The 13,756-nt window shown below is 36.9% G+C and overlaps 10 non-coding genes across 10 annotated transcripts; all 10 read right to left on the bottom strand.

The window, feature by feature from the left end:
* Positions 1-763: 763 nt before the first annotated feature.
* On the bottom strand, positions 764-837 carry TRNAT-AGU (transfer RNA threonine (anticodon AGU)). The gene has a single exon. It is a non-coding gene; the product is annotated as a tRNA-Thr (tRNA).
* A 908-nt stretch (positions 838-1,745) lies between these two features.
* Positions 1,746-1,819, bottom strand: TRNAT-AGU (transfer RNA threonine (anticodon AGU)). The gene has a single exon. It is a non-coding gene; the product is annotated as a tRNA-Thr (tRNA).
* Positions 1,820-2,727: 908 nt separating this feature from the next.
* On the bottom strand, positions 2,728-2,801 carry TRNAT-AGU (transfer RNA threonine (anticodon AGU)). The gene has a single exon. It is a non-coding gene; the product is annotated as a tRNA-Thr (tRNA).
* A 908-nt stretch (positions 2,802-3,709) lies between these two features.
* On the bottom strand, positions 3,710-3,783 carry TRNAT-AGU (transfer RNA threonine (anticodon AGU)). The gene has a single exon. It is a non-coding gene; the product is annotated as a tRNA-Thr (tRNA).
* Positions 3,784-4,691: 908 nt separating this feature from the next.
* Positions 4,692-4,765, bottom strand: TRNAT-AGU (transfer RNA threonine (anticodon AGU)). The gene has a single exon. It is a non-coding gene; the product is annotated as a tRNA-Thr (tRNA).
* A 908-nt stretch (positions 4,766-5,673) lies between these two features.
* Positions 5,674-5,747, bottom strand: TRNAT-AGU (transfer RNA threonine (anticodon AGU)). The gene has a single exon. It is a non-coding gene; the product is annotated as a tRNA-Thr (tRNA).
* A 908-nt stretch (positions 5,748-6,655) lies between these two features.
* TRNAT-AGU (transfer RNA threonine (anticodon AGU)) lies at positions 6,656-6,729 on the bottom strand. The gene has a single exon. It is a non-coding gene; the product is annotated as a tRNA-Thr (tRNA).
* Positions 6,730-7,637: 908 nt separating this feature from the next.
* On the bottom strand, positions 7,638-7,711 carry TRNAT-AGU (transfer RNA threonine (anticodon AGU)). The gene has a single exon. It is a non-coding gene; the product is annotated as a tRNA-Thr (tRNA).
* A 908-nt stretch (positions 7,712-8,619) lies between these two features.
* On the bottom strand, positions 8,620-8,693 carry TRNAT-AGU (transfer RNA threonine (anticodon AGU)). Its single transcript has one exon. It is a non-coding gene; the product is annotated as a tRNA-Thr (tRNA).
* An 864-nt stretch (positions 8,694-9,557) lies between these two features.
* Positions 9,558-9,631, bottom strand: TRNAI-AAU (transfer RNA isoleucine (anticodon AAU)). Its single transcript has one exon. It is a non-coding gene; the product is annotated as a tRNA-Ile (tRNA).
* Positions 9,632-13,756: the final 4,125 nt, after the last annotated feature.

Raw genomic sequence — 13,756 nt, 5'->3', positions numbered from 1 at the left:
TATCTCTTCTTTCTCATATAAGCCTCATATTCTCCTTTCTCAATTTGAAACATTTCACTCTCAGTCTTTTCATTCAACTCATTCCTGGCAAATATGTATTGAAACCCTGATATATCAATATCGGAAAAAGCCATGAGATTGAACAGATATTTGTGACATGAAGATGTATCTGGGAGGGTTGACCATGATGGCAGTAGTTAAGAAACATATGGTAAGTGGAAGTGGAAAACAGGTTTACAAAGCAAAGACATGCTTAAGAGTCAATTTATATTGAAGCTCTTTAATTAGTATGAGAAGACAATTCACATAATTAAAAGTTATTCATTTAAGAGTTAAACAGTTTCCTGCATTTTTATTTTATTTAAGTTTAAATTGAGTGTTAAGAGGTGTTCTGCAAGGATTAGATTGCCAAATATTTAATACGGTCAACTATCTATATATTGTGTGCTTCCCACATTGGTCAAATGCAGTCATCCTCGGGGCTTAGCCTTTTACTTCAATGCTTCGTACAGCAAAAAAAACAGCTGATATTGGAATGGCAAATAGAATATAGTCAAATGGAGAACTCTGACTGAAAATGATAAAAGCAAAATTAGCATTTATCTCAAAGCTTGCTTAAGAAACATGAAGCCATTTTTTCTGGAAATACTTAACGCACTGCAATCAAGAGCGTTATGTTGAAGCAGAGTCATGGGTGCAACAGTCTTATTTCTGATGCAATACAGTAATTATCAAATGATGAGATAGAAATGTAGGCAAATAAAGGCACTGCTGAGATTTGAACTCAGGATCTCCTGTTTACTAGACAGGCGCTTTAACCAACTAAGCCACAGCACCACATGAAACCTTTGCTGCTTTGTAAGGGAAAGGAAATCTAAAAATACATTTCTTTGTTAAAGGCTCATAAGAGTCCTGATAAGACTAGTGTCTCATTAATTCTGTAAACAGCTGGTAAAATAAAGTGTAAAACTAAAAATGTCATTATCTCTTCTTTCTCATATAAGCCTCATATTCTCCTTTCTCAATTTGAAACATTTCACTCTCAGTCTTTTCATTCAACTCATTCCTGGCAAATATGTATTGAAACCCTGATATATCAATATCGGAAAAAGCCATGAGATTGAACAGATATTTGTGACATGAAGATGTATCTGGGAGGGTTGACCATGATGGCAGTGGTTAAGAAACATATGGTAAGTGGAAGTGGAAAACAGGTTTACAAAGCAAAGACATGCTTAAGAGTCAATTTATATTGAAGCTCTTTAATTAGTATGAGAAGACAATTCACATAATTAAAAGTTATTCATTTAAGAGTTAAACAGTTTCCTGCATTTTTATTTTATTTAAGTTTAAATTGAGTGTTAAGAGGTGTTCTGCAAGGATTAGATTGCCAAATATTTAATACGGTCAACTATCTATATATTGTGTGCTTCCCACATTGGTCAAATGCAGTCATCCTCGGGGCTTAGCCTTTTACTTCAATGCTTCGTACAGCAAAAAAAACAGCTGATATTGGAATGGCAAATAGAATATAGTCAAATGGAGAACTCTGACTGAAAATGATAAAAGCAAAATTAGCATTTATCTCTAAGCTTGCTTAAGAAACACGAAGCCATTTTTTCTGGAAATACTTAACGCACTGCAATCAAGAGCGTTATGTTGAAGCAGAGTCATGGGTGCAATAGTCTTATTTCTGATGCAATACAGTAATTATCAAATGATGAGATAGAAATGTAGGCAAATAAAGGCACTGCTGAGATTTGAACGCAGGATCTCCTGTTTACTAGACAGGCGCTTTAACCAACTAAGCCACAGCACCACATGAAACCTTTGCTGCTTTGTAAGGGAAAGGAAATCTAAAAATACATTTCTTTGTTAAAGGCTCATAAGAGTCCTGATAAGACTAGTGTCTCATTAATTCTGTAAACAGCTGGTAAAATAGAGTGTAAAACTAAAAATGTCATTATCTCTTCTTTCTCATATAAGCCTCATATTCTCCTTTCTCAATTTGAAACATTTCACTCTCAGTCTTTTCATTCAACTCATTCCTGGCAAATATGTATTGAAACCCTGATATATCAATATCGGAAAAAGCCATGAGATTGAACAGATATTTGTGACATGAAGATGTATCTGGGAGGGTTGACCATGATGGCAGTAGTTAAGAAACATATGGTAAGTGGAAGTGGAAAACAGGTTTACAAAGCAAAGACATGCTTAAGAGTCAATTTATATTGAAGCTCTTTAATTAGTATGAGAAGACAATTCACATAATTAAAAGTTATTCATTTAAGAGTTAAACAGTTTCCTGCATTTTTATTTTATTTAAGTTTAAATTGAGTGTTAAGAGGTGTTCTGCAAGGATTAGATTGCCAAATATTTAATACGGTCAACTATCTATATATTGTGTGCTTCCCACATTGGTCAAATGCAGTCATCCTCGGGGCTTAGCCTTTTACTTCAATGCTTCGTACAGCAAAAAAAACAGCTGATATTGGAATGGCAAATAGAATATAGTCAAATGGAGAACTCTGACTGAAAATGATAAAAGCAAAATTAGCATTTATCTCAAAGCTTGCTTAAGAAACATGAAGCCATTTTTTCTGGAAATACTTAACGCACTGCAATCAAGAGCGTTATGTTGAAGCAGAGTCATGGGTGCAACAGTCTTATTTCTGATGCAATACAGTAATTATCAAATGATGAGATAGAAATGTAGGCAAATAAAGGCACTGCTGAGATTTGAACTCAGGATCTCCTGTTTACTAGACAGGCGCTTTAACCAACTAAGCCACAGCACCACATGAAACCTTTGCTGCTTTGTAAGGGAAAGGAAATCTAAAAATACATTTCTTTGTTAAAGGCTCATAAGAGTCCTGATAAGACTAGTGTCTCATTAATTCTGTAAACAGCTGGTAAAATAGAGTGTAAAACTAAAAATGTCATTATCTCTTCTTTCTCATATAAGCCTCATATTCTCCTTTCTCAATTTGAAACATTTCACTCTCAGTCTTTTCATTCAACTCATTCCTGGCAAATATGTATTGAAACCCTGATATATCAATATCGGAAAAAGCCATGAGATTGAACAGATATTTGTGACATGAAGATGTATCTGGGAGGGTTGACCATGATGGCAGTAGTTAAGAAACATATGGTAAGTGGAAGTGGAAAACAGGTTTACAAAGCAAAGACATGCTTATGAGTCAATTTATATTGAAGCTCTTTAATTAGTATGAGAAGACAATTCACATAATTAAAAGTTATTCATTTAAGAGTTAAACAGTTTCCTGCATTTTTATTTTATTTAAGTTTAAATTGAGTGTTAAGAGGTGTTCTGCAAGGATTAGATTGCCAAATATTTAATACGGTCAACTATCTATATATTGTGTGCTTCCCACATTGGTCAAATGCAGTCATCCTCGGGGCTTAGCCTTTTACTTCAATGCTTCGTACAGCAAAAAAAACAGCTGATATTGGAATGGCAAATAGAATATAGTCAAATGGAGAACTCTGACTGAAAATGATAAAAGCAAAATTAGCATTTATCTCAAAGCTTGCTTAAGAAACATGAAGCCATTTTTTCTGGAAATACTTAACGCACTGCAATCAAGAGCGTTATGTTGAAGCAGAGTCATGGGTGCAACAGTCTTATTTCTGATGCAATACAGTAATTATCAAATGATGAGATAGAAATGTAGGCAAATAAAGGCACTGCTGAGATTTGAACTCAGGATCTCCTGTTTACTAGACAGGCGCTTTAACCAACTAAGCCACAGCACCACATGAAACCTTTGCTGCTTTGTAAGGGAAAGGAAATCTAAAAATACATTTCTTTGTTAAAGGCTCATAAGAGTCCTGATAAGACTAGTGTCTCATTAATTCTGTAAACAGCTGGTAAAATAGAGTGTAAAACTAAAAATGTCATTATCTCTTCTTTCTCATATAAGCCTCATATTCTCCTTTCTCAATTTGAAACATTTCACTCTCAGTCTTTTCATTCAACTCATTCCTGGCAAATATGTATTGAAACCCTGATATATCAATATCGGAAAAAGCCATGAGATTGAACAGATATTTGTGACATGAAGATGTATCTGGGAGGGTTGACCATGATGGCAGTAGTTAAGAAACATATGGTAAGTGGAAGTGGAAAACAGGTTTACAAAGCAAAGACATGCTTATGAGTCAATTTATATTGAAGCTCTTTAATTAGTATGAGAAGACAATTCACATAATTAAAAGTTATTCATTTAAGAGTTAAACAGTTTCCTGCATTTTTATTTTATTTAAGTTTAAATTGAGTGTTAAGAGGTGTTCTGCAAGGATTAGATTGCCAAATATTTAATGCGGTCAACTATCTATATATTGTGTGCTTCCCACATTGGTCAAATGCAGTCATCCTCGGGGCTTAGCCTTTTACTTCAATGCTTCGTACAGCAAAAAAAACAGCTGATATTGGAATGGCAAATAGAATATAGTCAAATGGAGAACTCTGACTGAAAATGATAAAAGCAAAATTAGCATTTATCTCAAAGCTTGCTTAAGAAACATGAAGCCATTTTTTCTGGAAATACTTAACGCACTGCAATCAAGAGCGTTATGTTGAAGCAGAGTCATGGGTGCAACAGTCTTATTTCTGATGCAATACAGTAATTATCAAATGATGAGATAGAAATGTAGGCAAATAAAGGCACTGCTGAGATTTGAACTCAGGATCTCCTGTTTACTAGACAGGCGCTTTAACCAACTAAGCCACAGCACCACATGAAACCTTTGCTGCTTTGTAAGGGAAAGGAAATCTAAAAATACATTTCTTTGTTAAAGGCTCATAAGAGTCCTGATAAGACTAGTGTCTCATTAATTCTGTAAACAGCTGGTAAAATAGAGTGTAAAACTAAAAATGTCATTATCTCTTCTTTCTCATATAAGCCTCATATTCTCCTTTCTCAATTTCAAACATTTCACTCTCAGTCTTTTCATTCAACTCATTCCTGGCAAATATGTATTGAAACCCTGATATATCAATATCGGAAAAAGCCATGAGATTGAACAGATATTTGTGACATGAAGATGTATCTGGGAGGGTTGACCATGATGGCAGTAGTTAAGAAACATATGGTAAGTGGAAGTGGAAAACAGGTTTACAAAGCAAAGACATGCTTAAGAGTCAATTTATATTGAAGCTCTTTAATAAGTATGAGAAGACAATTCACATAATTAAAAGTTATTCATTTAAGAGTTAAACAGTTTCCTGCATTTTTATTTTATTTAAGTTTAAATTGAGTTTTAAGAGGTGTTCTGCAAGGATTAGATTGCCAAATATTTAATGCGGTCAACTATCTATATATTGTGTGCTTCCCACATTGGTTAAATGCAGTCATCCTCGGGGCTTAGCCTTTTACTTTAATGCTTCGTACAGCAAAAAAAACAGCTGATATTGGAATGGCAAATAGAATATAGTCAAATGGAGAACTCTGACTGAAAATGATAAAAGCAAAATTAGCATTTATCTCAAAGCTTGCTTAAGAAAAACAAAGCCATTTTTTCTGGAAATACTTAACGCACTGCAATCAAGAGCGTTATGTTGAAGCAGAGTCATGGGTGCAATAGTCTTATTTCTGATGCAATACAGTAATTATCAAATGATGAGATAGAAATGTAGGCAAATAAAGGCACTGCTGAGATTTGAACTCAGGATCTCCTGTTTACTAGACAGGCGCTTTAACCAACTAAGCCACAGCACCACATGAAACCTTTGCTGCTTTGTAAGGGAAAGGACAGCTAAAAATACATTTCTTTGTTAAAGGCTCATAAGAGTCCTGATAAGACTAGTGTCTCATTAATTCTGTAAACAGCTGGTAAAATAGAGTGTAAAACTAAAAATGTCATTATCTCTTCTTTCTCATATAAGCCTCATATTCTCCTTTCTCAATTTGAAACATTTCACTCTCAGTCTTTTCATTCAACTCATTCCTGGCAAATATGTATTGAAACCCTGATATATTAATATCGGAAAAAACCATGAGATTGAACAGATATTTGTGACATGAAGATGTATCTGGGAGGGTTGACCATGATGGCAGTAGTTAAGAAACATATGGTAAGTGGAAGTGGAAAACAGGTTTACAAAGCAAAGACATGCTTAAGAGTCAATTTATATTGAAGCTCTTTAATTAGTATGAGAAGACAATTCACATAATTAAAAGTTATTCATTTAAGAGTTAAACAGTTTCCTGCATTTTTATTTTATTTAAGTTTAAATTGAGTGTTAAGAGGTGTTCTGCAAGGATTAGATTGCCAAATATTTAATACGGTCAACTATCTATATATTGTGTGCTTCCCACATTGGTCAAATGCAGTCATCCTCGGGGCTTAGCCTTTTACTTCAATGCTTCGTACAGCAAAAAAACCAGCTGATATTGGAATGGCAAATAGAATATAGTCAAATGGAGAACTCTGACTGAAAATGATAAAAGCAATATTAGCATTTATCTCAAAGCTTGCTTAAGAAACATGAAGCCATTTTTTCTGGAAATACTTAACGCACTGCAATCAAGAGCGTTATGTTGAAGCAGAGTCATGGGTGCAACAGTCTTATTTCTGATGCAATACAGTAATTATCAAATGATGAGATAGAAATGTAGGCAAATAAAGGCACTGCTGAGATTTGAACTCAGGATCTCCTGTTTACTAGACAGGCGCTTTAACCATCTAAGCCACAGCACCACATGAAACCTTTACTGTTTTGTAAGGGAAAGGACAGCTAAAAATACATTTCTTTGTTAAAGGCTCATAAGAGTCCTGATAAGACTAGTGTCTCATTAATTCTGTAAACAGCTGGTAAAATAGAGTGTAAAACTAACAATGTCATTATCTCTTCTTTCTCATATAAGTCTCATATTCTCCTTACTCAATTTGAAACATTTCACTCTCAGTCTTTTCATTCAACTCATTCCTGGCAAATATATATTGAAACCCTGATATATCAATATCGGAAAAAGCCATGAGATTGAACAGATATTTTTGGCATGAAGATGTATCTGGGAGGGTTGACCATGATGGCAGTAGTTAAGAAACATATGGTAAGTGGAAGTGGAAAACAGTTTTACAAAGCAAAGACATGCTTAAGAGTCAATTTATATTGAAGCTCTTTAATAAGTATGAGAAGACAATTCACATAATTAAAAGATATTCATTTAAGAGTTAAACAGTTTATTGCATTTTTATTTTATTTAAGTGTAAATTGAGTGTTAAGAGGTGTTCTGCAAGGATTAGATTGCCAAATATTTAATGCGGTCAACTATCTATATATTGTGTGCTTCCCACATTGGTGAAATGCAGTCATCCTCGGGGCTTAGCCTTTTACTTCAATGCTTCGTACAGCAAGAAAAACAGCTGATGTTGGAATGGCAAATAGAATATAGTCAAATGGAGAACTCTGACTGAAAATGATAAAAGCAAAATTAGCATTTATCTCAAAGCTTGCTTAAGAAACATGAAGCCATTTTTTCTGGAAATACTTAACGCACTGCAATCAAGAGAGTTATGTTGAAGCAGAGTCATGGGTGCAACAGTCTTATTTCTGATGCAATACAGTAATTATCAAATGATGAGATAGAAATGTAGGCAAATAAAGGCACTGCTGAGATTTGAACTCAGGATCTCCTGTTTACTAGACAGGCGCTTTAACCAACTAAGCCACAGCACCACATGAAACCTTTGCTGCTTTGTAAGGGAAAGGACAGCTAAAAATACATTTCTTTGTTAAAGGCTCATAAGAGTCCTGATAAGACTAGTGTCTCATTAATTCTGTAAACAGCTGGTAAAATAGAGTGTAAAACTAAAAATGTCATTATCTCTTCTTTCTCATATAAGCCTCATATTCTCCTTTCTCAATTTGAAACATTTCACTCTCAGTCTTTTCATTCAACTCATTCCTGGCAAATATGTATTGAAACCCTGATATATCAATATCGGAAAAAGCCATGAGATTGAACAGATATTTGTGGCATGAAGATGTATCTGGGAGGGTTGACCATGATGGCAGTAGTTAAGAAACATATGGTAAGTGGAAGTGGAAAACAGGTTTACAAAGCAAAGACATGCTTAAGAGTCAATTTATATTGAAGCTCTTTAATAAGTATGAGAAGACAATTCACATAATTAAAAGTTATTCATTTAAGAGTTAAACAGTTTCCTGCATTTTTATTTTATTTAAGTGTAAATTGAGTGTTAAGAGGTGTTCTGCAAGGATTAGATTGCAAAATATTTAATGCGGTCAACTATCTATATATTGTGTGCTTCCCACATTGGTCAAATGCAGTCATCCTCGGGGCTTAGCCTTTTACTTCAATGCTTCGTACAGCAAGAAAAACAGCTGATGTTGGAATGGCAAATATAATATAGTCAAATGGAGAACTCTGACTGAAAATGATAAAATCAAAATTAGCATTTATCTCAAAGCTTGCTTAAGAAACATGAAGCCATTTTTTCTGGAAATACTTAACGCACTGCAATCAAGAGAGTTATGTTGAAGCAGAGTCATGGGTGCAACAGTCTTATTTCTGATGCAATACAGTGATTATCAAATGATGAGATAGAAATGTAGGCAAATAAAGGCACTGCTGAGATTTGAACTCAGGATCTCCTGTTTACTAGACAGGTGCTTTAACCAACTAAGCCACAGCACCACACGAAGCCTTTGCTGCTTTGTAAGGGAAAGGACAGCTAAAAATACATTTCTTTGTTAAAGGCTCATAAGTGTCCTGATAAGACTAGTGTCTCATTAATTCTGTAAACAGCTGGTAAAATAGAGTGTAAAACTAAAAATGTCATTATCTCTTCTTTCTCATATAAGCCTCATATTCTCCTTTCTCAATTTGAAACATTTCACTCTCAGTCTTTTCATTCAACTCATTCCTGGCAAATATGTATTGAAACCCTGATATATCAATATCGGAAAAAGCCATGAGATTGAACAGATATTTGTGACATGAAGATGTATCTGGGAGGGTTGACCATGATGGCAGTAGTTAAGAAACATATGGTAAGTGGAAGTGGAAAACAGGTTTACAAAGCAAAGACATGCTTAAGAGTCAATTTATATTGAAGCTCTTTAATAAGTATGAGAAGACAATTCACATAAATAAAAGTTATTCATTTAAGAGTTAAACAGTTTCCTGCATTTTTATTTTATTTAAGTGTAAATTGAGTGTTAAGAGGTGTTCTGCAAGGATTAGATTGCCAAATATTTAATGCGGTCAACTATCTATATATTATGTGCTTCCCACATTGTCATTATCTCTTCTTTCTCATATAAGCCTCATATTCTCCTTTCTCAATTTGAAACATTTCAATCTCAGTCTTTTCATTCAACTCATTAAGTTTTAAGAGGTGTTCTGCATGCCATTTTTTCTGGAAATACTGCAGTTAGAAAAGGCTTAACGCACTGCAATCAAGAGAGTTATGTTGAAGCAGAGTCATGGGTGCAACAGTCTTATTTCTGATGCAATACAGTAATCATCAAATGGTGAGATGGAAATGGAGACAAATAAAGGCACTGCTGAGATTTGAACTCAGGATCCCCTGTTTATTAGACAGGCGCTTTAACCAACTTAGCCACAGAGCCAAAAGATGAGCCCTGGTTCCTGGAAGGGGGAGTGATGTTGCCAATGTATACTTTGCTGGTAACTTCTCTCGAAAGCATTTTTAGAGACTGTGGCTTCTGAAATTTCTTCATGCAGCCTGGTAAATGGATATGCAATTTTCTCTTGTTCCTACCTTGACATACGAGTCCATCTTTCTCAAAATGTCTTTTATAAGTCACTGTCAAATAAACATTTTATAGCACTTATTATGGGATTCTCCTTGGATTGGACTCTTCATGGGATTAACAGTCATTCAATCCATTAAAGACATTTGTGACAAATACTTAGGGAAATTACAACATAGCAACTTCACATGATGTCTTGTCATTGAACACAAATCTCTCATACCAGCATGTGTCTGGGATGGTTGACCACAATGGTGGAGTACTTCAGAAAAAATATTGCAAATAAAAGTGGATTAAATGCTCACCAAGCAAATCAACAGATGACAGTGAATTTTTATTCAAGGTCTTGCAAATGGATTAGAAGACAAGTCATATAGGTTTAAGTTATTCATTTTTAAAATAGACAACTGTACTGCATTTTCATTTAACTTGTGTCTTCATTAAGCATTCAGAAATGTGCTGGAGGAACATGTTGGCCAAAGGGTTAAGGTGATAGATGGCTTATCTGATGTTCGCTACATGCATAGGTTAAAGTTGGATCCTTATCAGGTTTAGACTTTAATTTCAAAGCTCACAGGACAAGAAAAGCAGCTGGTACTCAAATGGCAATAAGAATATTCTATATGTGAACCCTTTTTTACCTAGAAACAGTTTCTTGACAGTACTTTGAGGATGTTATAGAACTGAACATTTAATTTTTACAAATCTGCTCCCAGGACTTTAAATATGTTCTTTCTGATACAATCATGAGAAATGTACTTGTAATACATATTTCTTAACATGTATGATGTTATTCTCTTTTGTTTGGGTACCATACGGATTTGAAGAACCAGGTTTTTCCTTCAATAAATTGTGCTTTTAAGGTAATCAATTTCTAATCTATTTTTATCTTTCCGTATGAGCTGTAACTCCATCTAGCTCAAGTACATTGCTCCAATCTTGAAAAGCTTTTTCTGCAATTCTTCCTAAGGCTAAAAAACACAGCTGATGCTGAATGTTTGAAAATGATGTCACCACATCAAGAAATTTAGTTCAAGATGATAACACTTGTGTTGGCATGACATATTGAAGTTTCCTCAAGAATGATGCCAGCTATTATCTGGACATTTACCTTTTGACGAGCACATGGTACATATTTTACTATAAGGCTGATGTTAAAATAGAAAATGAGGGCAATTTTGTGAGTATGTGTTAATCTGATATTGTCTGCAGTTAGAAAATGCCTAAAACACAGCAGACAAAGAGAGCCAGGTGGATGAATGATAATGGATGCAACTGTCTTATTTGTTATGCCATGAAAACAATCATAAATTGCACCGTCGAACATAGGCACTGCTGAAATTTGAACTCAAGATCTCCTGTTTATGAGACAGGCGCTTTAACCAACTAAGGTTTGCTGAACCATTTCACTGTTTATTAGCAGTTGTCAGGATGGCTAACCAGTTTCAGCGATGGTACAGCAGTCACATCCAGCAAAAGTATCACAAAATCTCCCACCACCTACAACTGGCTAAACAATAGTTCCCTGACTACAAGCCGGCCACTTACTGCCATCGGTAACATTACACATCAGCTATGATTGGAGATCCTTTCCTTTGAAGTTATTATGAGGCATTTGTGTGCTCAAACTTACTTCATTGTTTACATATGTTATCGCTATTGTGAGGAATCGAGCGAATTGGCTGCCTAATAAAGTACATCATTTCATAAAGCAACATTTCTGAGCACCAGGTACAAAAGAACAAAACATTGTATGCCTGATTCTCCGTCTTCTAATCTTTTTTACTCCTTTTGAATACTTCCCTAAGCTAAGCTCTTTCTACAACTGTATACCGTTGCCTGCCTCTGACATTTGACTAGTCCCTGGATTTTGGATTGTCCCTTGATTCAGTGCTGTGCATCTATATGCATATTAACTACTAGTGGTACTGCTTTAAGATGTACCCAGTGGTCGAAGTGGAAATTTAGAAGTGGGGGAATGGAAAATGTAAGTGAATGGAGTATGATGGCTTGAAATTTTATTTTCACTTGTCCCCTCTGTGCATTCTCATCCTTCATTACTACTTCTATTTTATGGTGGCTGCATCACTGATGTTCCCATTCTTAAGCTGTCTCCCCTTTACACTTTCTTTTACATATGCCTCTGCACCATCTCCCCTGTCTCTCTTACACATCCCCTTGCACCATCTGCTCCTCTGTCCCTCTCAAATTTCCCCTGCACCATTTTCTCCCCTGTCCCTCTCATTAATCCCCCTGCACCTGCTTCTCCCCGTCCCTCTCACATATCCCCCCAGCACTATCTTCTCTCGTACCTTTCTCACATGTCTCCCTGAATCATCTTTTCCTCTGTCTCTCTCACACATCCCCCTGCACCATCTTCTCCCCTGTCCCTCTCACACATCCCCCTGCACCATCTTCTCCCCTGTCCCTCTCACACATCCCTCTGTACCATCTTCTCCCCTGTCCCTCTCACACATCCCTCTGTACCATCTTCTCCCCTGTCCCTCTCACACATCCCTCTGTACCATCTTCTCCCCTGTCCCTCTCACACATCCCTCTGTACCATCTTTTCCCATCTCTCACATATCCCCTTCAACATCTTCTCCCATGTTTCTCTCACACATCTCCCTGCACCATCTGCTCTGCTGTCCCTGTCATATATCCCCCTGCATTATCTTCTCCACTGTATCTCTCACATATCTCCCTGCACCATCTTCTTCCCTGTCCCTCTCACATATCACCTCCAGCATCTTTTCCCCTGTCCCTCTCACAAGTCACCTGCACCATCTTCTCCCTTGTCTATCTCACACATCTCCCTGCACCATCTTCTCCCCTGTCCCTCTCACACATCCCCCTGCAACATCTTCAACCCTGTCCCTCTCGCATATCCACCTGCACCATCTTCTCACATCTCTCGCATATCCCGCTGCAACATCTACTCCCCTGTCCCTCTCACACATCACACTGCACCATCTTCTCCCCTGTCCCTCTCACACATCCTCCTGCACCATCTTCTTCTGTGTCCCTATCGCACATCCACCTGTACCATTTTCTCCCCTGTCCCTCTTACACATCCTCCTGCACCATCTTCTTCTGTGTCCCTCTCACACATCCACCTTCACCATCTTCTACCCTGTCCCTCTCACATATCCACCTGCAACATTTTCTCCCCTGTCTCTCTCACACATCCCCTTGCACCATCTGCTCCTCTGTCCCTCTCACAGATCCCCTGCACCATCATCTCCCCTGTCCCTCTCAAATTTCCCCTGCACCATTTTCTCCCCTGTCCCTCTCATTAATCCCCCTGCACCTGCTTCTCCCCGTCCTTCTCACATATCCCCCTGTACCATCATCTCCCCTGTCCCTCTCACACATCCCTCTGTACCATCTTCTCCCCTGTCCCTCTCACACATCCCTCTGTACCATCTTCTCCCATTTCTCACATATCCCCTTCAGCATCTTCTCCCATGTTTCTCTCACACATCTCCCTGCACCATCTGCTCCGCTGTCCCTGTCATATATCCCCCTGCACCATCTTCTCCACTGTCCCTCTCACATATCACCTCCAGCATCTTTTCCCCTGTCCCTCTCACAAGTCACCTGCACCATCTTCTCTCCTGTCTTTCTCACATATCACCCTGGATCATCTTTTCTCCTGTCTCACACATCCCCCTGGACCATCTTTTCCCCTGTCCTTTTTACATATCCCCCTGCAGGCAATCCAATACCCCCCAACGACCCCCTCACCCCTCTTCAGGAAAATAAAATAAATAATAATCGTCAGGACAGAACACATAAAGTACATTTGAAAGAAGCAAACTTTCAATCATTGTCTCCTTTAGTTTTCAATCACAGTCTTCCATAATCTATTTATCTTATCCACAGTTGGCGATAAACACCCATTGAAGTTAAGGTCTGGTAATAATTAAATCAAAGAACTGGCGATTGCATCATTTCATTACTCTCTTGTGGTTTTATAAA

This window comes from Mixophyes fleayi, chromosome 10 (assembly GCF_038048845.1).
Source record: "Mixophyes fleayi isolate aMixFle1 chromosome 10, aMixFle1.hap1, whole genome shotgun sequence".
Taxonomy (NCBI): domain Eukaryota; kingdom Metazoa; phylum Chordata; class Amphibia; order Anura; family Limnodynastidae; genus Mixophyes; species Mixophyes fleayi.
The sequence above is the reverse complement of the archived record's forward strand: the minus strand, read 5'-3'. Positions and strand labels throughout refer to the sequence as shown.